The 27,303-nt window shown below is 37.9% G+C and overlaps 1 long non-coding RNA gene and 1 pseudogene across 3 annotated transcripts in view; both read right to left on the reverse strand.

Annotated features, from left to right (window-relative positions):
* Positions 1-8,842: 8,842 nt before the first annotated feature.
* Positions 8,843-15,288, reverse strand: LOC138242146 (uncharacterized; annotated as a pseudogene).
* Positions 15,289-16,100: 812 nt separating this feature from the next.
* The window catches only part of LOC102698521 (uncharacterized), a 30,508-nt gene continuing 19,305 nt past the window's right edge, over positions 16,101-27,303 (reverse strand). Inside the window, exons 3-4 of one of the 3 annotated variants that reach the window (XR_011191464.1) lie at positions 18,774-18,876; positions 16,101-17,356 (exon numbers count right to left, since the gene is read on the reverse strand). This is a non-coding gene — a long non-coding RNA (uncharacterized lncRNA). Of the gene's footprint in view, positions 17,357-17,744; positions 18,877-27,303 lie in introns of those variants that run through there. The other 2 variants (XR_011191462.1, XR_011191461.1) reach the window with 2 other exon arrangements.

Below are 27,303 nucleotides of genomic sequence, written 5' to 3' on the forward strand. Positions count from 1 at the left end.
CTCTTCTTCAACTGAAGGCTCCTCTGTTTCCTCTGTGTTGTTTTTCATTTCTCTCACCAGCCTGTTGAAATCTACTTTGTTTTCTCTCAGTTTCCACACTTTTGTTCGTGCTGGGTGTTTCCTCTGCCTTATTCTTCGCTCCTTCAATATTGTGATGTCCATCACCAGTAGCCTGTGTTGTCTGGTAACAGCCTCATAGGGCAGGACTTTAGCATCTTGGACTTTCGCTCTATCAATTCTTCTCACTAATATGTAATCTATTTGGGTATCATGGCCTCCACTCCTGTATGTCACCTTTTGCTCATAATCCTTCGTGAACCCTGTGTTCACTGCAAACAATTCAAGAGCTTGGAGTGTTTCTAGTAGCCTTCCTCCTTCTTCATTTCTCTCTCCTAGCCCTCTCTGACCATGTTCATCTGGATAATCTGGGAATTTCTCTCCTAAATGTGCATTGAAGTCTCCTCCAATTACCACCATTTCATTTCCTGGGATTCTGCTAATCACTTCTTCGAGATCTTCCAAAAAGCTATTCTTTTCCTCCTGTGGTCTTCCTACCTGTGGTGCATATACAGAGATGATATTCCATAACCCACTCTCAAAAGCCACCTGTACATTGATCCTGTCTGAGTGTCTAACCACCCTCACTATCTTGTCTGCTAGGTCTTTGCACACTATCACACCCACTCCATTCATTTTGGTACTCTTTCCAGCATATAGAATCTTGTATCCCTCTCCTAGGTGTCTTGAGCTGTTTTCTTTCCACTTGGTTTCTTGCACACACAAGATCTCCACTTTTCTCCTTGCCATAGTTTCAACCAATTCTCTCCCTCTCCCTGTCATGGTGCCAACATTCCAACTCCCCACTCTCATTGACTTAACATTCCTTCCACGCCCCTTCACCTTGTTTCTTTTCTGTAGCCCCCACTCTACAGTTTTCCCCACAGTAGCATAATTTCCATTAGTACCCTGTTGGGGCACAGCACTAATGGCCGACGTTGTTAACCCGGGCCCCGGCCGATCCGGTATGTGCTTTGTGTTCTTTGCAACCATGGTTTTGGCAAGATGGTTTTACGTCAGATGCCCTTCCTGACACAACCCTTTTAGTCGCCTCTTACGATAAGCAGGGATACCCAGGAGGTATTCTGATCCCCCTCCCGAGGGATGATGTACCCACGGCTTATGTATTTAAAAAATCTAAAAGTCGGTGATCTCGCAACCATAGACTCAGTCGAAAAACACTTTCGTCATGTCTTCACGCGTTCAGAGAAACCTGACTCTCTTACATTTTCTGGTAAAAGCCGCCCCCAATCAGTGGAAAGCTATTCTCTGTTGGGCTTCAAATGATCTTGTACAGACCATAGCTGAAATCGCCTTGAATACCTTGAAAGGGAACATACCGTTATCTGCAAAGCAGTTTGGGACACTGAAGAGAAAGCGTAAGCTTATAAAGACTTTGAGTAGAAAGGTTCTTTCTCTTAAAAGAAAGAGACTGTTGGTGATAATAATGGAGCACGCTGAAAAAATGTACCTGGTACCTCAGAAACAGCTCGATCGACTCAGAGAGCAGTCTGGCCTCGAAAGCGATGTAAGAAAAATAACAACTCGCCGGTTGGATGATGAAATGAGAGACACACTTCAGAACTCACATCTGGCCGAATATGAAAAAGTGAAATTGTACAGTCAGGTGTTACAACGGTATTTGACATTAGTACGCCAGGAGACTTCCGAAAAGGGGACTTTAACTGTTGTACCACCAGAAAATGCACCCACCGAGCTATCACGCACGTTAGCAAAACAGCCGTCATCGAGCGACGCTGACATTGGGTATATTTTGGACAGCGTGTCTCAGCGGTTCGAGAGAAATGCTGAGATAATGTTAAAGACTATGGCCCGCAATGAACCATTAATAGCCTGGAATGAAAAAGGGGAATTTTTGTACAAGGGGGCACCCGTTGATGGCTCTCACATGATTGATCTTGTCAGGGCTCTCATGCAGCAGTAAGCAGTTGCGGTTGGTAAGAAGCCAAAAGGTTGGGATGTGTTAATGGAGGCTATGGCAGAAATCAACGTGCCGGGCACCTTGCTAGCCAAAGCTGATAACCGAGAGCTACTTGAAAAACTCAAGGCTGCCCCGCTGGGGTGTGAAGCATCGGTCAAAACTTTAAAACAACCGGTAGAGTTGTCGACGCCTGACCCGGTCTCTAAGATAACCGCAGAAAGGAGATGATCATTAATACCTAGACCCACATGGTTGACTTTGTAAATTTTTTTCTGTGGGTATGTGTGTTTGTGATAAATGACTTGAAATGTATGTTAAAAAGCGTGCGCAATATAGTTAAAAATGTTTGTAAGAAAATGGCTTGGATGTAACGTATTAAAAAAAGCTTGAGCGATATAACCGCGAATGTATAATAAAAATATTGTATTGATTTTAAATCATATTTTGTGTTCTTTTTAAAATAATAACCACACAGACAATGAAATAGTTCGATTTCATTTTTATTTTAGACGGTTGATTAACATTTATGACATGTTTTAAACTGTAAACACCCACATAATCGAACATTCGTATTTTCAAACGGCTTAAAAGGGTACCAGGGTCTCCGTCTCACATGTCGTCGGTTTTTCAGAAACATTTCAACCATCCGGTTATTCTGGATTGCATTCGTAGAATAAAGTTCTAAAATGTTTCTAAAAGATAAGCCTTTACATCTATGGTATAGAAAAAAGACGCAATGTAGTCCGCAGGTCACCGCAAAAGAATCTTGCAATTGTCTGTTGTTGTAAAATATGGAATTAGCATTTCTGTTTAAGAAATCAATAATATTCTTGGGAAAGAAAAGGCTTCGGGTGAAGTCGAAATATTCTGCTCCCTGGTCATCGGGTTAAGTAAATAGCAAGCCAGTGTTCACCGGGGCGGTCGTGTGGGTGAGTATTAACTATTAAACTCAGAGGGCGCCGCGCCAGTCTCTCGCTCGGTAGGGCATCACTGGGGAACACGCCTAGAAAACTGTCTCGGGTGTAGAGGTCTCGAGTTAGAATGTCTTCCAGCTGTTTGGTGTTCATCTTTATGTGCAGGTTGTGTGGCCTCCCGTGCTTTTTAGCTGAAGTCGTAAATGACTCGATGTCTCATATCAAGCTCTATAACGTTGTCGAACAGCGCGTACACATCCATGTTAATTGTAGTGGGTAGGGGTAGCGCAAAGTATTTCAGCTCTCAGATTACCCGTTTGATAAGTGAATAATAACCTGTGCACTCGTCGTCGGGGCTGAGATTGAAAGCGAACAATGTGCAACCGCGCGCATACTCCTCACGGTCCACCAGAAGTGGTTTGTCTTTCAGATGCTTCCTAGATGTTTCCACCAAATTAAAATATTCACGGATGCAATGCCAATTCTGGAAGTCTGGTTGAAGCGGTTTAGTGGGGATTTGTTCACTGTCGGCGTAGAGAGCCAGAACGTTAACATTGTAGTGTTTAAAATTGAAGGGGTTTTGTGTAAAACTGCCGCTGCATGCGGCGTTGTCCACAAACCCCAAAATTACCACTTTGGGTAACTGCCCGAGAAAGAGGTTTTCTTGCTTACACACATGGCTCCCTGCAGGCAGACTGAAGACTTTCATCTGTACGCGGTCTATGGGGTATTTAGTGTTGGCCGTCAGGAGTGCATCGGCGTGTCCCAGTCTGACCCCCGGTGACACTCTGACTCTTTTCACAAACAAAGATGCAGAGAGTACACTCAGTTTGTGTTCTCCGACATTGTTCACTGAGCAGAAAGCATCTCTGTTGCATGTGAGTTTTATTTTCAGGTCAACGCCATTTAGTAGTAGTTTGTCCTGAAAAAACAGGTCTGTGTGAATGTGACCCAGGAGCTCCAGTTTTCGGCTTTGCGTCATGTATGATGCTCTTTTTCGGAACCCCTGATTGGGTCCATCCAAAATTGTGGACTCGTGTTGCCCGCTGTGTCTTTGTAAAAGAGCCCTGTTGAATACTGAAACTTCAGCGTCTCTTCACTGTAGTTCAGGACAGACTCTATAAAGGCTCTGTAAGGATAAGAGTTGTTGCTCTGGCTGATCAACTGGTCTCCTACGGGGATAGCAACCTGGCTGAAGATGGCAGCGATCGGGTAATTCACCAGACTCACACAGGCTGCCGCATCAATGTCCTGACCGTCTGCTTCTGTTATTTTACAGGTCAAATAGAGCAGCGTTGCCTGCGATGTAGAACTCCAGAGGGGCGTTTTCTGTTAGGGCTGTGAGGGGTGGAACTTCTATGTAAAAGCTTTTCTTGATGCTTGTTTGGGCAGGCGCTAATTCAAATATGTCCAGCTCCGACTTTGCGCATTCTGCAGACCCGCCGTAAAATATGTCTTGTTTCGTATCTCATTGATTGTGGTGTGTCACGGCCCTCTTCTTGGTCGACCTGAAGCTTTTATGAGGTTACTGTCTTCTCCTAACCATTCTTTTATCAGGTTTCAGAGGCCCCCGATGGTGTGATGATGATGTCTGTCTTTTTCTCTTACACCTCTGCGGATATATGCTAGACCCGAACCTTCCTGGTGATTTGCAGCCACCTTAGACATGACTGTGCTTGTAACGTTGCTAACCACGTCTTTGACGATGTTTTTAGCCGCCGATGCCATGTGCGGCTTAGCTATTTCAAACCCTTGTTTCAGAAAAGGCACGGCTTTTCTAAATAGTGCTCTGAAATTACCCCCTGTATCCGCGCCGTACTGAACCCGTAGCCCAGAAAATCCTGGTAATCCATAACCAGCCTGTTGTTTGTAGTAGTGCGTATACAAAGAAGGATCCCCGTAGCTCTTGATGACCGTCATCCTTTTAGATGTTTGTCGCTTTCACAGGTCTGAAATGCAGCTTCAATGGTGAAGTTGTTAAAATGATCGATGCTCACCGGCACATAATAGGGTTTGTCGTACAATACTGTGACGAATTCACCATCCACGCCTCTGAAGGGCACACAATGTAAAAGGGGTGCGTAGACGTCGGCTATTAACTGGTGTTCATTGATGTAGGTGTATATATACATGGTGTTAAACCCGCCAGTCATACCGACGGGGTGCGGTGATTTTACACTTCCAACACCCGATTTAAAACCCAACATCCTTGCCAGACGGTTATGCACATGTATAACAAACCGGTTATCACTAACAATCTTTACCGACTGGCTAATGGGGTTGTATTTAAGACTTACAGTTGTTAACTTGGATTTTTCCACAGCCCGTTTCATTTCATGCAAGAGCTGCTCGATGTTGCTATAGTACCCTCTCGGTACAGTACATGTCAATATAGTCTTGAGCTCTTTGCTGATGAACAGAAAAACTTTGTCTTCATCAAATGTGTTTTGCGTATGCGGATAGTGTAGCTTGACCAGGCCCACTTCCCAGCTCCCATCCAGGTCAATCACCTTTGCCAGATGCTCTGTGAAGCAAGCGCTGGTGTTCTTTGGAAACATCTTTGAGGATGAATTACTGGCCAGCATAACATAGAAGCCATTGGGGTTCATTTTTCACCACCTCTATATGTCTCTGACCTCAGAAGCCTTTACCCAACTATTGAATTTATCGCTCCAGCCGCGCCACTTTACCAAAAGCTTTTTGTTTTTGCCACGACCCCTGGCTACTAAAATCTTTTGGATGTGGTAGATGTTCTCAACATTGGGGTTTATCTTCTGTAGCTCTTCTGCATAGAAGGAGCCCTTAATGTCATCGCCTGCATAATCCTCCAGTTTGTAATAGGGTCTCAGAGCCGAGGTCCGCTCTTTGACAATGAAAATTTCATCTGTGAAGGTCTGTTCATATCCCTTCTCAAACACTTCCTTTATTTTGGACACCCATTGACAATATTCACATTTTGCTAGCTTATTCACATTTATTCATGCTATTCATTTATTATTAATATTTTAATACATAACATACTGTGATATACAAAACCAGTAAAAATGGCAATGTGGCATACATATTATTTATTATATTTTACTATTATAGAAAGAGTTTTTATTTGTTAAAGATACAATTGGGCATTGGCCACGAATCAAATCCAAAACCTTTTAGCTCACAGGCAAAAATTCTACCACTGAACAAAATCAGTGAACCAAAACAAAATTGCTTTGGTTATATTTAAATTATTAAATAATAAATTAAACTATAAGTTTTTCATTTCCTATTGCAACAATCACAACAACAAAATATAGTGAAATAACCATAAAATAACCAAAGTGAATGAGTTAAAGAATTGGATACCAGATGTTTACAAAGAAAGTGGAATACCCTACTTCAACAAGCTAAATACATACTTTATATTTACAGTCGTTAATTACTTTTGTTAATGTACAGAAATGTATTTCTATTTCCAGCTACTGTATCTAAATTTGCATTTAATTACATGGTTCTATATTAAGTGGATTTAAGAAACTAAGGCAACAATTAAATTAAGCTTATGTGTCACTAACATCGAATGCACCACAAGTGCCACCTAATGATATTTTCTTTACTTTTGATTTGCAATCTGAGTGGCTACATCTGTAAACCAGAAATTACATATGGAAACTAAGAAGAAGTACGTTTAAGATGCTTTGAGTACAGTGATTCTTTAAAGAGAAGGAAATGGAGGTCTGGAACAAGCTATCCAGCCACACTGTTGAGGCTGATACTATGCCCTCTTTCAACAAAAGGCTGAATGAGATCCTAAGATCATCCTAAACCAGCTAGATGGGTTGTGTATAACCCTTCTTAACCTTACATCTATTTTCTAACCACTTCTTCCAATTTAGGGTCACAGGGGAGTCAGTCTATCTCAGGACAGGTACACAAACACAAACCATCTCACATCTGGGGCCAATTGTCCCAGAAGCCAGTTAATCTACCAGTAGGTTTTCAAGCTGTGGGAGGAAACCAGAGCTCTTGGAGAAAATCCACATGAATATGGGGACAACATACAGACTCTACACATGTAGCACTCAAGATCTTGGGTTGAACCCACTGCCCAAGCACTGGAAGGCAGGCGTACTAACCACTGCAGCATTGTTTCTGAACTTGTTTTCTTATAAGTCATGATTGTGATCACAATAAACTACAACTCTAACAGACTTGTTGAAGTCCACTTACTGTGCATTGATCTATGATTTATATATATAGATTAAAATGAATATATTAAAGTTTGGAGCAATGTTTTTTTTCTAGCAATATAAAAGCCAAATAGATTTCATGCTTTTGTGTTTTATTTTTAATACTTGGTCTCATAGGGAATCAAGAATCATTGTAGAAAAAACAAACAGTGCTTTATTTTAATGTTATGTACTGTATATACAACAACACAATACAGCTTCCAGCCCCATGATGCTAACTCTAATATTTGGCAAGCCAATGACAACAATTTTTACTCATATTGGTCTGCAAGAGGGCATGTCACTTTGTCCTGCAATAGCAAACACCTGCCAAAAGCAAAGCCAGTGATGCAATGATCAACTCTTTCACACAAAGTGCAGATAAATCAGTACCCTTAAGTCTCCCACTACTTTCCACAGAGTGATATTACACATATGTCACACACAACCTGTTTACTGTATTTCAAAGCTGTTTGCACACAGCCATTTGCATGTCCTTCTTGAGACTGGTTGACATCCTCTTATTCCACTGAGACCCAGCATACACAACATGTCCACATGTGGGTGTAGATCTTAGCTGCAGTGAGCTCACATACCGTAGGCTGCTCTGCCAGCATTTCAACATCTTTGAGGTTTCCGTTTACCATCTCTACTTTTTTTTATTTCATTCATAATCCCTTGGCACTGACACTGCTATTTCTGTCCAGTTTTACTTAATTAGAATACAATGACTAAGGTTCACCAAGGTAGGTTGACATGTTAATCAAATAAATCACATTGTACAGTATAGTTATATTATGAAAATAAATGTAAACAGTATATCCTAAATATGGCAGTGAACTTAATTTTGTACTATATGTCTTTATAAGTCACATCTCTAAATATAGGAAGTCAGATGGTTCAGTGCATCAGCCATTGTAAAATTCTAAAGCTTGCAATAATTCTGTTTGTGCAAAATATATGCATATTAACTTCAGGTTTCAAATCACCAGATCATATCTCATACTTTTAAATCAAATCATATTTTTTCAGTGTTGTGCTTTAAAATGATAAAAATAACAATTTTATAATAAGCAAAATAATCAGACTTGCCTCATCCATTCTCCACAGTTTTATGAAAGTGAAGATGATGCCCAGAGTGTTTTATACTTTCAAATTAATTGTTCTTATTAAGAAATGCTGTTCAAAATAGAACAAAATGCACTATGTACAGTACTTTACTGTACTTCAAATCGCTGTCAAAGAAATTTCAGTTGAAACCTACTAGGATTTGTTTAACAGATTTCAACAAGAAAAAGTGAGCTTTAAAAAAATTGCTACCGATGTTTTAGATACAGCATATATCAACAAGTATGTCTTCAATATACAATTTAAAGAATTTTAAGTTGGAAACTGTGTCAATGTGTGAGGTGCATAGAAATACATAGAGGTTAATCATATTTGGAAAGGTAGAAAGACAAATGTCAGTGGTCAGTATCACACCCAAAGAATGGAATTAATCTCAGTTTATTCCTTTACAAGTCATCACTTTAACCTCTGTATAGATGCCTATACATGTTATACATGTATTGGTTTATATCTGCATGTAGAAAATCTTAGTATTAATGTACTGTAGCTTGTAATTTATGTTTAAACCATTTTAGAGAAAATGTAATTCTGAATTTAATGAATGGCTTTTCATCATATTACATCATAATTATGTTGTAACACACTTGCTAATAATATGTTCAGGTGTTGAGGTAAACACAATATTAACTCAGTCTTGCAGTGTGTTAGATTATGTTATTAATGTAAAAGTTAAAAGTAAAACTTTTTAATAAACTTTTATTTACATTTCATGGTAAATGTATATAAAAGCCTGTCTGTCCATATCTTTTCTCTTCTTCTCTGTCTTAGGTTTACTGCCATTGAAATGTAAGGCAGCATAATTCAGCATGTTTGCATCCTCATTCTGAAAAAAAGAATGAAACACTCTGTGACATTATGTGAATTAACAGAAAACTGGTGATGACATATACAGTATGCTAAACTAATTGTCAAAAAAGATACTCTTACAGTACAAAATAAAATATCTATATATATATTGTGCTAAATTATTTAGTAAAAAAAGGGAACTTAAATTCTTATTTATAAATTCATAATTTATAAGTTGTCGTTTTACCTTTGTGTTACTTGATCTTTCTCTCATGTGCTCATTGTGAGACAGGTCAGGCTGGTCATCTACAGACAGAGACAAAATTTGAGATTGAGAGAAATTAGATTCTTTCTGTGGTGATGAGAAGATTAATAGTTAATCAATAACCATCCACTGAAAAATAAGTTTAAATAAAATACAGTAGTTCATTAATGATTCTCTTTATTGTTATTATTATTATTATTGTTACTATTGTTCTTACAACATTTCAATAAAAAGCATCTAACAAAGTAACAAGTAAGTTTTTAAGAAACAAAAATGATTACATTGAAACAAGTGGTTTATTTGAAGTCTCTTAGCTTTGAGAGAAACTAATTACAGTACAGATGCAGCCATTCAAAATGCGCGGTAAAAACCCGCGGTACAGTAACCTACCCACAAGCCACCGCGGGGCACCGGAGGGCACCGCAGGGCAAGTGATTGGCTGGCCAAAATGACCGACAGGGGCACTCGTGGTGCATTGGTTGGTAGTGAAAAGATTTAATCATTTAATGTCTTTACTGTGCACATTTTAATCCGCTTAGTTTTGAATATTTATATGGATTTTACCACTAAAGGGAAATTTTAGTAGCTGAGCATAAAAAGAAGAGGAGCATAACGCATCTGAAGGTCATAAACGATATTAATTTAGGAACATAAACATTACTGTATGTATGTAAACTGTACTGTGTATGGCTGGTCTTGGTAGTTTAAAGAAAAAATACACACCAGTCTTCCATTTCTCCCGAAACATTTTAAGCATGAAAGTTTTATGAAACGGTACCCAAATATGCGATTGCTGTATAGAATGAATTTTAATTAAAAAAATTATTTAACACGAACATTAAGCTGTTTACATCTTCCGCCTGAGAACAGTCACCCGTTGCTACCCAACGCAGAAACACAGCCACTAACTAGCAAAGAGAGGACATTAGCTACCCAATATGATAAAGAAATAAATGATTATTTTGTTTATTTCTTTTGCACATTTATTTGAACATTTCCATCGATTGTACAAGCACTTGGAAACTGTCCAATCGCTAGTTCATCAGGCATTTTCTTTTACGCTGCGGGCATTCTCCCGGTCTGTGTCTTCTAGGATATAATGCCAGTGCTTTTTTGTTAAATTTGTGTTTCCAATAACGCCACAGCAAACTCTTGTTTTTATGTCCACTATAACAGATCTCCTTTGCTTTTAACTGAGCATTTAATAATTTCCTAAAATGAAAATGATTTACTTTATTTCCCTCACGGGATCAATAAAAGTATCTATCATCTGTCTAAACTATGGGACAGAATTCTGGGGTCTCCCCATACCAGAGATTATGGTAGGGCTTCAGAATGGTGATTGGCTGACACCATCTGACACCCCTCTGATTGGAAAAAAAGGACATGCTGGTTTGCTATACATACTGTACCAGGAAGAGGATTTCTTTCTATTCAAAACGTGTATTTTAAAAGTTTAAGAAGTAAAAACCTTACAGCGTACACAGATTTCTAAACTGATCAGGATCGTTTTCTTTGTCTTATGCATAATAATGTTCACCGCTCTGTCCAGCAAATTAATAATAAACTTTATTTTATATAGCGTTTTAAACGAATAAGTAATTAGATTGCTCATAAACCTAATCACTTGCTTTTTCTTTTTATTTAGGCTCAGATTTCAACTATAGATCGTATTATTAATAACCATAATAAAAACCAACCAACAAAAACAACCATATAAACATAATACCAACAAAAAACATAGATAACAACCACAATACAAAATCAAATAATCAAACCATTTTACTCTCGCAAAGTCCTCCAATTATCATAATCCCGCCCCTTATGCAAAACCAAACCTTCCTCCCAACCCGACCACCACTGCATCACACAGCTGCCAGGGCACCTCACCGTGTCAGGCCACCACTGCGTCACAAATATTTCAGCGCCATATATTTCATGGATATTATGGAATATAATGGATGGATATCTTAGTTATGGATATCTTAAAATTAATATGGTTAATAATAGTAAACTGTAACATGCTGTAACAAGATCGGTTAAACTGCGAAGAAAATGCTTTCAGAGAAAATGTTTCAGGTGTGAAGAACATAGATCTCCAATGCAATTTAAACCAAACCTGTTCCCACACACCCTGCCCCCACTACCATTAGAATACCATTATTCTACCATTAGAATATACACAAACATTTTAGCGTTTCATTCTGAGCAGAAGACCCTCACACCTGAAGAGTGCTGGCTGTGACGAATTAAACCGGTTTTACAGGTTTCAATCACAGACCATGTGACATGGGACTCAGTATAGTAACACACAGCGCCACTGGATTTGATAATACCTAACCAAAATCCGCAATATGGAAACAGAACCTGTGTAATTGTTGATAGATGATGTACTCGTAACATTTTTACAAGACGAACTACAACATTTAAAAAATGACTTGTATGTACTTGATATCTCTAATCAATCCACGGGTTCCAGCACAAAACGAAACTAAAACGCATACCGTTTCGCACTTCTTATTAGTTGCTCAAAAGTAATTTGACCGTATCAAATGCATAATATAAACCTAGAAACATATACGTGAGCAGTACTTAAGCACTGTAGTATCGGTTTTAAGACATACCTCTCAAATACTGTAAATCAAGTTAAAAATATCTCAAGCCCGATTCTGGTCGTAATTAAACCATGTTTCGTGTATGTTTTCTTTTTCATCTTGAAATAACTCAATTCTAAATACCTTTTTCACTGTTAACATCTTGCAGCAACTTTGCGACAAAATATACACTCTGACAGTTCATCCTGCTACCAACATTAAATAAAACAAATCTTAAGATTTCTATATTTATGTCTTTATTTAGTGGTTTCATTAGTGACAAAGGCTAAACTTTCTTGGGAAAATGTATTTTATGTGTTGCGGAAAAAACTGACTTGCTTTAACAAAATATGTTTACAAATCCTTTCACCTGCCATTTTCGTAGTTAGAAATTATGGAACGCTCTGTTAAAAGCAAGGGAGTTTTTATGTCCGTTGCAGTTCTTTTTCAACATGAATATAATTATATCGTTATTAATTTCTTGCGATACGCGATTCCATATTATATTCCCTTTTAATCAAATTCTAAAAGTATGCTTGTTGACTCCGGTATCACGTTAGTTAAAGACTTCAAAGCTTACAATGTTTAGGGAGAAATGGAATACTGGTGTGTTTTTTTTTTCTTTAAAGTACCGAGACCAGCCATATACTGTATGTTTATGTTAAGATTTCCCTTCAGTGGTAAAATTAGATATGAATATTCAATACTTAAACGGGCACAGTTAAGACATTAAATATACATATACATATTGTATACAGTACAGTTTGCATACGGTAATATGTTTATGTTACGCGATTAAAAAATAAATAAATATAACTGAAAGGTCCAGCACCAGCTGGGTTCAAACACACAACCTGCCAGTTGGTAGTCACACACCTAGACCAGTAGGCTACAAGACAGCTCGCATGAACAGGTAGGCGAAACAGCCCTACACAGCCCTGCCGCAGTACACGGATATAATCATACCATTATTAAATTCTTGAGATACGCGATTCCATATTATATTCCCTTTTAATCAAATTCTAAAAGTATGCTTGTTGACTCCGGTATCACGTTAGTTAAAGACTTCGAAGCTTACAATGTTTAGGGAGAAATTGAATACTGGTGTATATATTTTTCTTTTCATGATAGGTGTCGCATTTTAAATCATTTTCGTAGTTAGAAATTATGAAACGCCCTGTTAAAAGCAAGGACGTTTTTATGCCCGTTGAAGTAAAACAAAATGCCTGACAAAGTATGGCTTGGACAGATTCCACGTGCTTGTACAAATGTGCTAAAGAAATTATACTTTGAGTATACAGCTTGTCCAAAGTCATCCGTTATTAATACTATTAGTAATATCTTCAGTAAAGGCTTTGATGCATTAATATTTCTGATAAAGGTAGGTTGTGTACTTTTGTCCAACTGAGCAATCTTGCTTTCATAAAATATACCAACATTTTAATGACTGTTGATTAACATCCTGTAATACACACTTCAAAATTAAAGGCTCAAATGCTGTACATGAGAGGTTAAGCTCCCCCTGGCGGTTTTACAAGGCGACGCCGGATAGTTAGTCACGTGACACACGTGAACCGCGTGATACCCCGGTGGGCGTGTCGCGGTATGCCGCGAAATACCTCACCCATTTTGAATGGCTGCATCTGTACATTTATACTGAAGAACAAATATTACAACCACATCCAAGTTCATAATCTCTGGAGAAATCAATTTTTCTGTTGAAGTGTATCTGAAGATTTCATCTAGGAATTTGTATTAAAAGCAAAAGTGAAGACTGACTGATCTTTTCTCTGTTTTTTTATCAAATGGCAAATCAGAAATACAATTACAGTCACAAACACAATACTTGTTGCCATCAAAACAATGGTGATGTACATATTTGTGGACTCATGAACAGATGCTGAAAAAAGGGTGTTGAAATAGGACATAAATAGATTAAGAAGTTTCAGTTAGCTTATATGAAAGTTAATTCTGATTCAAATAAGGAGTATTCTAGTTTACGTATATTATATAATGCACTTCTGGTGTTTTGTTCTGATGGAAAAAAGCTAGACTTTATTTTGCCATATAAATATCAAAATATTCAGTCAAGATTTATGCCATGATGGGAAAAATATATACAACTCACAATTAAGGTTAATAACTACAATTAAACATGTATCTACATATTGTAATAATATGCACTTTCTAATGTTCAAAAATGTTAAAGTGATATTTAGTTTTTTATACAACAGCCTACCTGTAATCTCTAGCGTTGTCCCATTTCCAAACAGGATCTCCCCACATGTGGCCACAGCACAGTAGTGTCCCAATAGTAGTCCCAGAATCAGAGTGCCTGATGTTCTTCTTAGGGAGATAATAGTCACAGCACTGTGTAGGAAGCTGAGCCTCAGAGCTTCTCTCACACTTATCACTCCTGTTTTCATGGGTGAAAATTATTCCTGGAAGGGATTCTTCTGAGCCATGCCTGAAACAATAAACATTTTGCTCTCCTGCACAGATCTCAGTGTGTATTGTACACTGCAGGGTCACATCATCTCCTGTCAGGACTAGAACTGATGCAGGCTTCTGCAAAACACTCCTATTCCTTGACTTTGATCCTAGATCCATGGAAATGACATACTTATGTTGTGTATAAGTTCTGAAGTTAGAAAATCAAAAACAGCATTGCAATCACATGGCTGAACACTAAACCAAAAGACATTTTTAAGTGCAAATAACCTGATGAAAGACATTAGGCATTATACTGTGGGTTATTTAGAAAAGCTGTATCATGCATGAGAAGGAAAGTAAATCAGACTTGGCTTGATTATAAGATGTTGAAAAAAGAATTTAAAAAAATGTTGATAAAACTAAATAATAAAGAATAGCCCAATAGAGTCACCTGTTCTTTTTTGACCTCATCAACAATTTTAGACTTTTAAAATTAAGTTAGATCTGAAATTGAATGAATAATTATTAACCGGGACACTTTATATTAATGCTTTAGAACTTGTAAAAAAAATTAATGTTTTAAGATTAAAAGCTCCCCCAAAATACTGAGATGTGAACATGGACTTTACCCCTTAGAATTAGCACAGTTCCATTCCCGAAAATCATGTGGTTGAAACTGAGTGCTTCACAGTAATATGTCCCAACATCAAGAGGTTCAGTTCTTGAAATAATGAGGCTACATTTGTTTTTTATCTTATTAATCTTGAAATGTGGATCATTCTCTAATTCCTCAAAGAGTCTGACATCATTTTAATTAGAAAAAGCAATAGCTATATGGATAGGGGCTACTCCAAAGGGTTGCTTAAATCAGAAAAGTTAGTACAAAACATTCCAGTGTGACCAAATCTTCAAGTCTTGCTGTCTCTGAGAGATACGGCTGGGTGATGACATTCTCAGACATTGCATCTGTTGTAAAAACATATATGGCAATTACAAAGATCAATTTGGACAAAAAGATAGTTTGTTAAATAATCCTACTTTGCTTGATGTGTAAAAATACTGTATTGCAACATACAGATAATTGTTAATGACAATATTAGTAGTTATAAATTAACATTGTCTCCACTAACGGACTTTGAAGAGAAGCATTAGAGTCTTTTCTTCAGTCAATGAAATATTGAAATAAAGAGAATAATATTTAGAATATTATCAGATCTTAATGTATGTTCGGACCAATATAGAAAGCTCAAATGAAATAATCTAAAGCTCTAATGAAGTAGTTTTTAATCAATTGCATAATACGCCACCACCTAATACAGCAATATATATCAGATAAGAAATGTGTATTTCAGATAAGCAATGATTTGAAAGACTGGAATATAAAATATTGCGGTAATCTAGTAGAGGTGTAATTATTAGGATTAATTATTAATTATTAGTTATTTAGGAGATTTCAAGTTTTATTTTCTAAATATGTTGTAAAGGGATTTTTTCACTCTAAATAGGAAATTCAATGATTTGTTTAAATGCTGGGGGGTTGTGTCTGCCACTGTGGGCATGTAAACAGGCACTTCCAATGCTCCAGACATGTTCTGATAAGCTGATGGGTGTAGTGTGCTTTCACGAGGCACCAGTTCTTAAGGGTTTGGGCATTTACTGGGACAAATATTAATTGTAGCAGTAAATCACAAAATGATTCTTTTAATGGCTTTAGAATCCAACCATGCGATATAACTCAAACAACACACACACACAGGTACTAATACACGAGGATACATTTATTAATAAATAGAATATGCATGTAAACCTAACAGATCTTATCATGAGGGTTATCAGAATACAAAAGATATATAGTCAGTCAGTTACAAAGAGTTACATATATCAAGAGGACATACGTTCGGTATATCATTCATTTAGACCGTTTAGTAAATGAACTTGTTTACAACTTCTACATTAGATACTCAAAACAAGTACATAACTTAGGAATTAAATTGATATCAACTGGTTGGGATAACAATTGAATTCTTGAGCAGTAATGCAGTGAAGTTGAATTCTCATTCAATCTCTGGGGATTCAGATCTCCTGTGGGCTCAAAGAAACAGTTGCAGGCTTCTAAGTTGTCCAATCTGCGCTCTCTGGCTCCATGCCAGGATGTGCTGTGCAGCTTGCGACGGTGCGTTGCTGATGCTCTGTGCTGCTCTCTGAAGACCAGCTAGTTAGTTTTGGCTGAAACTAGCAAAGTTTGTGCACAGGAAAAAAGATGACTGTGTGCCCCAGCAGGTCAGGAAGAGAACCGGTTCGTTCCTGATGAAGCGCTAGTTCTGAATAGTGATCAGCTGTCCACAGTTCCAACCTGTTCACGAGGCTTGCTGCTGATGCTAACCTCGGGTGGATCGTCTGGTTACTCTCTGGCAACCTCCGCTCTCGACTCTTAGAACAAAGGAAAGTTTTGGCACTCGGACACACTGGCCGTTCCGTGGTTGTCCGGGATGAGTCTCAGGATGGTCAAGAGGCGCGCTGCATGAATGTCCTGCCTTTGGGAGCCTTCTGCTCCTGTGCCATCCTGCCCTGGAATTCTCCTTTGAATTCCCTTTAGAATTGTCCGAAATAGTCTCTCAGGCCCTCTGAGTTGCCTGCTTTTACCTGGAGGAACTTCAGCTCGTTGATTGGCTGAAAGTTCCATGGGCATCAGAGTCCCACGTGGGTTACTCGGCCCTACCAGTCCCTGATTGGTTGATCAAGGTGAGATATGAGTCACTTACTCCTGACACTTAGGAATGCAGTCCAGATGTCCATCTGGCACTCCGTAGACAGATAGGTGCCAATGGATGATCATTGATCATGATAGCCAGGCTTAGCTTAGTGCATCCCCATTTGGGAGCTGTCCCTTATCAAAGGAAACCTTAAATCAGCCTGCATGAATAGTTTCTCTGTGGCTGCACCACCGAGATGAAGAGAGAGATGGGGCCTCATTTGGGAAAGCACAGCAACACTTAATTCTGGTGGGTAGCTGCCTCAGCATGTGTAGGCTGCAAAGGAACAAGTAATAGGTTTATTCCATGCTGAAAAAAAGAAGAAAGAGAACACAACGTTTCGGCCGTGGAGCCTTCTTCAGGTGTGAGAGAGACAGGGCAGTAGGCAAAGGTAAAGTAGCGGGAGAACAAAGGTTGGGAGGGAGGAGGAGTGAGAGTCGGGAGCAGGGGACAGAAAGAGAGGCCAATCAAGAGGTGTGAAGTCAGAATGGGTGCAGAGAGGTGTGAAATGAAACTTCCAATGAATGGAGAAAATTTAAAAGAACAGTAGTCTGTCGTTAAGAGAAGGGAGAATGTGTGATCCTAGCTGCAGAATAATTTTAGTTTCGGTGGTCTTTCTGATGTATGAGTTTGGAAAACCGTCTTTGAGAACACAGACAGAGAGATTAGAGTGGTCGTGGCCGTCAGAGGTGAAATGAGAAACAATGGGCTTGGAGAGATCTTTAATCTTCACAGCCCTGACGTGTTCTCTGAAGCGGTCTCCGAGTCTCCTTCCTGTTTCTCCAATGTAGATAGCTGGGCATTTAATGCAAGAGATACAGTAAATAAGGTTGCTGGAGGTACAAGATGCTGTCTGGGTGATCCGGAATTGTCCTGAGGGGCCTTGAATGAGTGTGGTGGTGGCTGTGTACTTGCAGGTGATACAGCAAGCTCTGTTGCAAGGGAAAGTGTCTGGTGTGGATGGTTGTTGAGGGCGGTCAAGGGAGCTGTGAACAAGGAGGTTCACATTGGAGAAAAGAGACAGAGAGATCAGTGTGATCATGGCTGTCTGAGGTTAAAAATAGAAACTATGGTGTAATTAAAAACTATTTCTCCAAGCCCATAGTTTCTCATTTAACCTCAGACGACCATTATCGCACTTATCTCTCTGTCTCTGTTCTCAAAGAAGGGTTTCAACTCCCATAGCAGAAAGGCCCTCTTTCTCCCCTCTCCCAGCTTTTGATCTTCTGTGCTATTTTATCTTTGCTGTCTGCCCTGTCTTTCTAGAGACTAGAGCAAGCACAGGGAAAATCCAAAGGCAAGGTTGAGACAAAGCGAAGCTAGGAATCCAGAGAGTGTAACACAAGGTAGGTTATACAAAGCTTGAAAACTCAACTGAAGCTCCAGGCAAAACTATATAACAGAGCCCCGGGCAAGGTCAAAACAGATTTTAAATGGGCTGATCCACTTGAGAAGAATGTAGTAGCAAATGGCACACAGGTGGAACAGGTTTCCAGTCTGTTTGTGTACCATGGCAACCGGCTGACTGACAGGTGAGTAGAACCATCATCAGTTACCATGGTAAGGCTAGCTTCCTTTGCAGTGCTCCAGTGGAAGAGAATATGGCAGTAATTAATTCATCTTGAAATGGCTCTTTCCTCCCTGGAGACAGGCACAACATCCAGAACACTCAATTACATTGGTTTCACTGGACCTGGGAAAACACTGTCTGTCCATCTCAGTCCTCTTCTTACCAGGCCTAGCATCACTCTCAGTAAAACTCAAGGCAGCGTAAATCAGCACTTCTGTGACCTGTTCTAAAAATGAGAAAAAGGGGTTACACATACTGTAAATCAGATAATGCCTAACTTTATGTAATTTAACTGCACTTAATTTACACATTTAATCTACTAATGTTCTATATTCTTTTTGTTGTTGTTGTCTACTCTATGTTTAATGAAGTTTTGTCCAAGTGGCAGAAAAAAAGAAAGGGAAAACATTTTCAGCTCATTTATGGTTTAGTCACATGTGAAGGGTTTCAAATGATAAATAATTATTCAATAATTCAACTAAAAAACTATTTTGTATGAATTAACACATGTACTTCAAACCTCTTACTGTATGTTAGAAATTGAGTAATTTAATTATTGTTTTCAGAGATTGCTGTTGTACCTGTTTGTAATTTGAGCTTTCTCTCGTGTGCTGATTGAAAAATACAGTGCTAATAAAGCACCTTGAATTGAATTGAATTGGGGGGGGGGGGAGGGTGAGCGAGAGAGAGCACAGCCAGGACAGGCAAATAAGATACACTCCATAGACATTCACAACAGCAACATATCATAAAACATTTGCACATGTTGTTAAATTATTACTTGTTTTTCAGGAAGTTAAAAAAACACTTGAATTACTTATCCAGCCTCTCGAAATAAAATTATTTTTCAAGCAATGCAACTAATGTCGGGCAACGTGTTTTTTTTAATCCAACGCTGACAGCCACATCTTAAATCTTGTCAGTCAGCTCTTTTTTTTCTATTTGAATTGTGGATAACAAATGGTCTCAAAGTCACCGAGCTCACAGAGCTTCAACAACAGATGACAATTTCCTTACTCCTTCCTTAGTCTTCCTGAAATGGTCAGATTATGAGTGAATAAAAGCATTTTATTAAAAACACGTTTGCGCTTGTTTGGGAGCTATATAATGTATTTTTCATATGTAAGATGTAATGATGTGTTCCTGCTTACACATCGCACGACTTTAAAAGCTAGAAAAACAGTTTTCGATTCACATTATCTGGCAAGCCTTGTTTTGTCAAAGGACAGCACACTCTCTCTCGCTTGCCCTAAACAGACAATACACAGGTGGGAGGGCAAGCAAGAGAGAGAGAGAGAGGGGGTGGTGGGTGATATGTGAATATGATAATGTGAATTCCATCAAGTCAGGCACCTGTGAATTTGCAGTATTCCCAGAAAGAGCTGCATCCCATCCACTGCCTCCAGAAAGCTTATGCAAAAGTGAAGGAATTAAATATGGAATTAATATGGAATTAAACCGGTTTCACAGGTATTTTCAAAGTAGAAGGGGGCAAGATTTCCAGTGAAAGACACCCCCCCTCCAAAACCCAGTAAGTACAGTACTTACTAGTTAAGAAAGCTAGGTGTTAGCATAAATTATTAGTAATCAATAATATTAAATTTAGCACTGTAATAAATTGTGCTAATAATAAATTCTATTCTACTCTGAGAATGTAGGGGGAGGAAGAATGCCCGTGGTCTTTTCACTTACTGCAATATTATGGACACTCAATTGACTTTAAAAAAAAAACAGCTTTTTTTGACAGCTTGTACAGCACCCCACCGCGCCCACGCGCCAGCATTATATTCTCATGTACGGGTAGAATATGTTCATTGTCTTCCAATTAAAAAAGGGTTCCTTTCGCCGTAGTCGGGAGACATTAGAAGCTTGCCACGCCCGGACTGTTACACCAACGTATTAGCATGTTAAAGCAATTTCATTGAGGAGCCTAGCTTTCTTAACTAGTAAGTACTGTACTTACTGGGTTTTGGAGGGGGGGGTGTCTTTTGCTGGAAATCTCGCCCCCTTCTACATTGAAAATACCTGTGAAACTGGTTTAATTCGGCACAGCCAGCACTCCCAGAGAGAGGGGGGTTGTACTTACAGTGCATCGGTATAGATGGGAAAGCCAGAGCCGACCGCTACGCTGCCCCCATGTTTGTGGTGCTTATCATTCTCAGTGCATAACAAGGAAAGTTAATAAACAAACATAATCTCATGCTTAAATAGTCAAGTCTAGCCATGTGTGAGTCTAGTCTCACAGAGCTTCAACAGCAGATGACAACTTGTGAGTTAGATTAAGAATGAATAAAAGCATTTAATTAATAACGCGTTTGCGTTTGTCTGGGTGCTGACAAAGTAAAAAACAATTACTTTTTGACAATGAAGAACTGTGTGTGTGTCTCTCTTTCTGCTGGCGTTTGTAATCGTTTTTATTTTTAAATACATTTTAGCAAAGTAATGTACCATAAAAGTATTGTGAGACATATTTGGGTTAACATGTTCAGTGTTCAGTGTGTGGTAATTTGTTTTGTGTTAGTGAATTGTTATTTAATCTCTGACCCAGGGAAAAGTGTGGTCTGGACGGCTGAGGAGAGAATGCGGGCTCGTGCTGTTTCCGTTATTCTTTTTGTCTTCTTCTGGCTTGGTTGGATAGTTTTTGTTTTTGTTTTATCAATAAAGTTTGAAAATCGGCCAGTGAAAGCTTTGTTGTCCTTCACATGAATGCCTGAAACATTGTACCGAACCCAGGATTTTACAGTATTTTTTATTTAAAATTCCAATAACAGCAACATACAGTTTACATAATATGTTGATGTTCCAAAATTAATATCGTTTATGACCTTTATGACCTTAGTTATGCTCTTCGTTAATGTCTAAGCCGGAACACATCATTATATCTCATTTTGTATTTCTTTAAAAAAAAATCGGTGAACATTATTACGCAGAAGACAAAGATAGCGATTTACATTGCATTGTGCATTGTGCTGCTGTAATACAGTTTTATATATTACAAGTATAAACAGTATCAGCTTTATTTATGGGTTTTAAAGGCGATTTAAACATGATTTAAATCAATGTAAATGTTTATATTGCAACGCATAGGTGACTATTCATTGTTATTAAAATGACTTAAATTCAATCATGTTGTGATATTTAGAAATATAAATTTGTTTGGTGCGAGTGAAGATTTATTTAAAATCTGACCCAGGGAAACATTTTATTTTTTTAAAGAAATGTTTGTTAAAAAATGAAGTTATGGCTCCAGCTGGATTCAAACACCCAACGTGTGATGTGGGAGTCAGGAACCTAACCCACAGCGCCACCGGCAAGGTCACAAGAGGAGTGTTGAAAAAGCCCTACAGAAACATTATCAACAGACATCATACAGCATGTACTATTCTTGTGTTGCGGTACATGAATATAATTATATTGTTATTAATTTCTTTAGATACGCGATTCCATATTATATTCCCTTTTAGAATTCCCAAATTCTAAAAGTATGCTTGTTGACTCTGGTATCACGTTAGTTAAAGACTTCGATGCTTAAAATGTTTAGGGAGAAATGGAATACTGGTGTGTATTTTTTCTTTAAAGTACCGGGACCAGCCATATACTGTATGTTTATGTTCCAAAATTAATATCGTTTATGGCCTTTACACGCGTTACAGTATGCTCCTATTCTTTTTAAGCTCAGCTACTAAGATTTCCCTTCAGCTGTAAAATTCCATATAAATATTCAATACTAAAACCGGCACAGTAAAGACATTTAAATCTTTCTGCGACCAACCAACACACCACGAGTGCCTGTAGCCAATCACCTCATGTACGTTACTGTGCCGCGCACTTTGAATGGCTGCATCTGTATCTTTGGAGAAAGCTGAAAACAGAATGAGAAAAATTAGCCTCTATGCACAGTAACAACAGCAAAACGAATTATATACAGTGTCAATTTCCTAATGTAAAATATTATTTTTAATACTGAGTTATTTATGATTCATCTGCGCATTGTTTTCCAACACTAATGAGTCTCGTGACTTGGCACGTGGCTTGCGGTGATGTCAGTAAAGATTCTTGTATTCTTCCAGTACATTTGCATTTAGCCACTGTAGATCTTACAAATGACAAATTGGCTGTGCATGCAGGCATGTTGTAGGAGCAGGACTGGATGTCTCATTCTCTTAGACAAGTCTAAAAATATTTGGAAATTTCAAATTTCTGTGGGGAAACAGTAAAAACTCTATATATATCTATAAATACTGTATGTTAAGAAACCAAAATACCTTGTAGTAAAACATTTAATTGAAACCTCTAAGTACTAAAAGATGGCATAAACTTAAAGTGAAAGATCAAAAGTTACAACAAAAAGATTTATCAGACTTTATTTTGATTACAGATTTTATTCATCATGTGTAGGTAAATTCAAAACTGACCTGTTTTGTGCTTCTTCATCAGGCTGTAGGCTAGGAATGTGATTAAAACCACTAACACAATGTTTGTTGTAAACAAAACTAGGGTGAAATAGTTAAGTGTGACTTCACGACCAACCCCTGCTGTTAAAAAGCCAGTGAGTTATGTAAGAGAAAGAGAGTGTTAAATGATAGAGAAGAAAATATATGGAAGACAGAGAACTGCAAAATGTATTGAAGTCTTGACCAATATTGTAAATATTAATAACAATAGCAGGTCAGTGTAGACTGGATATTTTGTCTTCAGTAAACTGTCTCACTTGTAAACTGAAATCTGAATAGAAACATTTGTATCGTTCCTCATCAACAGTGCAATATTTCATATTATTTAATTCAAAGAGACAATTTACTTTTGTTCTTCAAATATCTTCGAACAGGCAATAAAAATGATTTGGTACAATATCTTCATAAGTTTTTTTTATTATTTCATTTTTTACTGATTTATTAGCTGAATATGATGATAATAATTGCTTTCTTTATTGTATTTTTACCAAGCTACTTTTTAGATTTGTGGAAAGATGTTTCCTGTTTTGTAATTTCATCAGGGTAGAAACTGATGTTTTCAGTGTTTTTTCCATAAGGATCATGTCCCTTTTCTGATTTACTCAACATTAAATTCAGACACTCTTATTTTAGTAATACACATTACATACACAATGAAAAAAAAGAGAAACTATTTCTGAATCTAACCATTTTAATACAGTTAGTTTAATGATCCATTTTCTATTACTATCATTTATATAATGAGAGTTTTAATTATAAATATGAATATTAGTAAATAAGAGTAATAACAAGCTACCTGTTATCTCCAGAACTGTCCCATTCCCAAACACTATCTCTCAGCATGTGACCACAGCACAAAAGTAAATCCCAGCATCAGAGGGGCTGAGGTTTCTCTTGGGGAGGTTACAGACACAGTTCTGTGCTGGAAGCTTAGCTTTAGAGCTCCCCTCACACTGATCACTCCTGTTTCCATGAGTGTAAATTACTCCTGGGAGGGATTCTCCTGAACCAATCTTTAACCAATGAACATCAGGCTCTCCTTCACAGGTCTCAATGTGTACTGTACACTGGATAGTCACTTCATCTCCTGGCCTGACTGGGACAGATACAGGCTGCTGCACAACATTCTAGCTCACTGATTCTGATCCTAAAATAAACATTTATCCATTTGTATTATCAACGGAAAGTTTACTAAACATTTTTCAAATATACAGATGCAGCCATTCAAAATGCGCGGGCGATACCGCATTATTTTGCGGTGCGCTTTACGCAGTCTACCGTGAGTTACCGGTAAATACCGCTAGTTACCGTAAATTCTCCTATAATACCGCAAGCAAAATAATAGTATCCGGAATTTCCGCAAGATGGAGCTAATAAAGCTCAACCTCTCACGTTTGAGCTGTCACCATCAAAGTCTTTAACGAAGATGTTACTAATAGTATTAATAATAAATGACCTTGGACAACCTGTAAACTCAAAGTATTGCCCTGGTCCACATTCTTTTTTTCATTGACCGTCTTTGTAAAAGTAACACCACAGCATTTCGCAATAACGCATTTGTTTCCAATCATGGAAAGTACAGTAATTTTTGAGAATCGATTCACCATCCCTTTCATATGCTCATAAAAGAGATTGATTTAGGAACATAAACATATTACCGTATGCAAACTGTACTGTATACAGTATGTATATGTATATTTAATGTCTTAACTGTGCCCATTTAAGTATTGAATATTTATATGGAATTTAACCACTGAAGGGAAATCTTAGTACCTGAGCATAAAAAGAATAGGAGCATACTGTAACGCATGTGAAGGCCATAAACAATATAAATCTTGGAACTTAAACATACAGTATATGGCTGGTCTCGGTACTTTAAAGAAAACATACACACCAGTATTCCATTCCTCCGTAAACATTTTAAGCATCGAAGTCTTAAACTAACGTGATACCGGAGTCAACAAACATACTTTCAGAATTTGATTAAAAGGGAATATAATGTGGAATCGCGTACCTAAAGAAATTAATAACAATATAATTATATTCATGTTGCAAAAAAACTGCAACGGACATAAAAACTCCCTTGCTTTTAACAGAACGTTCCATAATTTCTAAAATTATTTAAACTGCGACACCTATCATTCAACCAGAGCTCGAAATATCACAAGGATCCCCAAGAGCACAGCAAAGACTGTATTAAAAGAATCGCGTATCTAAAGAAATTAATAAGATATAATTATATTAGTGTACTGCAACAGGGCTGTGTAGGGCTGTTTCGCCTTTCTCTTCACGCGACTTCCCTTGTAGCCCACTGGTCTATGTGCCTGTTTACCAACTCACAGGTTGTGTGTTCAAATCCAGCTGGCGCTGTGACTTTTCATTTAACAAACATTTCTTCTATAAAATAGAATAGCAATATTATGGACAATCAATTGACTTTTATATTTCAAAATATCACAACATGATCGAATCTAAGTCATTTTTGATAACAATGAATAGTCACCTTCTTCCCTAATGACAACGGTCCCTGCTTCTGCTTCCTGCTTCTATTGTGTGTGTGTGTGGGGGGGAATCCCTTCAGATCTCCCTTCAGATTGAAAAGGTTATTAATCATATCTTCGGTGTCGCATCTTACCAGTGCAGCTGATCTTTTGCTGCCTGGGTGGGTCAGCTATCACAAAGCTTTAGAGAACCTAACATTTCTATTATCAACAAATTGTAAATTTTTAATAGAGTGAATTTTTATAGAGAAATGGAGGCTGGACAGTATGCGTTACAATATAAACATTTATATTGATTTAAATCGCGTTTTGATTTAAATCGCAAACACGTGTTTAATTAGATGTGTTTTTTTAATCATAATCAGACAAATGCAACATAAATTGATACAGTATCTTTGTCTTCTAAGTATCTTAATAAACTTTCAGCATAGCTTTCTCCCCGTTTAGATTTATTTTTCTTGGGATTTTGGGATCAAACGTGGAAGGATTAGATTGTAATCGTTTTTATTTTTCAAATTCATTTTAGAAAAGTGTAATCTATACCTGCCCAGACTGTACGTTTACTTCACTGTGGAACAGCTGCACTGGTCGGCGGCCTTCCTAAACCCCATCCTGACCACTTTCATTCCTGTCCTGCTCTTCCCCGCGCACCCCAGCTGGGCGCTCTTCGGCCTCTGTCCCGGAAGAATGTATATTTAGATATTTACACCCGGAGCGACACCAAGGGAGCGTCTGCATTTATAACTTAGTTTTTAAAATTAGTCAAGCAATATGAAGCATCTCCTTTTACTTTAAGTCCCTTAAATACATTGAGCACAGCTTTCTCACCACTTAGATTACTTTTTGATACCATCCTTACACAAAGCAGAAACTTCTTGTATTTTCCGATGACATACAGTACAAGTGGAAAGATTACAGATTTTAATCGTCTTTAATTTTGTTACGTTATAAGTTTTAGGAACGTTTAATCTATACAAACACCACAAAACTATTCTCAATTGTATTTCTGAATGTTATGTTCCACCTACAGTAGTTCACTGCTTTAAATACATCGAATTAAGAAAGTTAGGTGTAGCACTTTAGATCTTTTTTTTCTGAACCAGGGAAAATCTGATCATGTTTCTCTATAACAATAATAAAAAACGTTATTTTACATATCACCTTTAAAAGTGTTATCTCAAAGCAATACAGTAGATGTAAACCACAGATTACAAAGTAAATGCCCAGACAAACACAAACGCGTTTTTAATAAAATGCTTTTATTCATTCAGCAGAGAGAGAGAGAGAAATCCAGCAGAGAGAGAGACACACACACAGGTTTTCATTGACAAAAAGTAATTGTTTTTTTTTACATTCCTCTTGTCTAACAGGAATGTTTTGTTTGTGGACAGACTATCCACAAACGTGAGACGGTCTTTATCAGACTCACAGTCCCAAATGTCCCCAGCCCTGGTCAACAATCCTAGGAAGAACACAAAACAGCATGTTAATAAAATTGTTACAATTTAGTTCGGTCAGTTCTTCCTCCCAGAATTTATAGATCGATCAGTTCCTGCTTTGGGACGGGCTTAGCAGTTTTCCAAATGTAGTCTTTCAGCGAATGCCAAACCATCTCTATTGGATTTAGATCTGGGGATTCGGCTGGAGTTTTCACCCAGTTCACTCTTTCTGCTACAAGCCTCGCCTTTGCTGCTGTGT

Source organism: Lepisosteus oculatus, chromosome 13 (genome assembly GCF_040954835.1).
Source record: "Lepisosteus oculatus isolate fLepOcu1 chromosome 13, fLepOcu1.hap2, whole genome shotgun sequence".
NCBI lineage: Eukaryota > Metazoa > Chordata > Actinopteri > Semionotiformes > Lepisosteidae > Lepisosteus > Lepisosteus oculatus.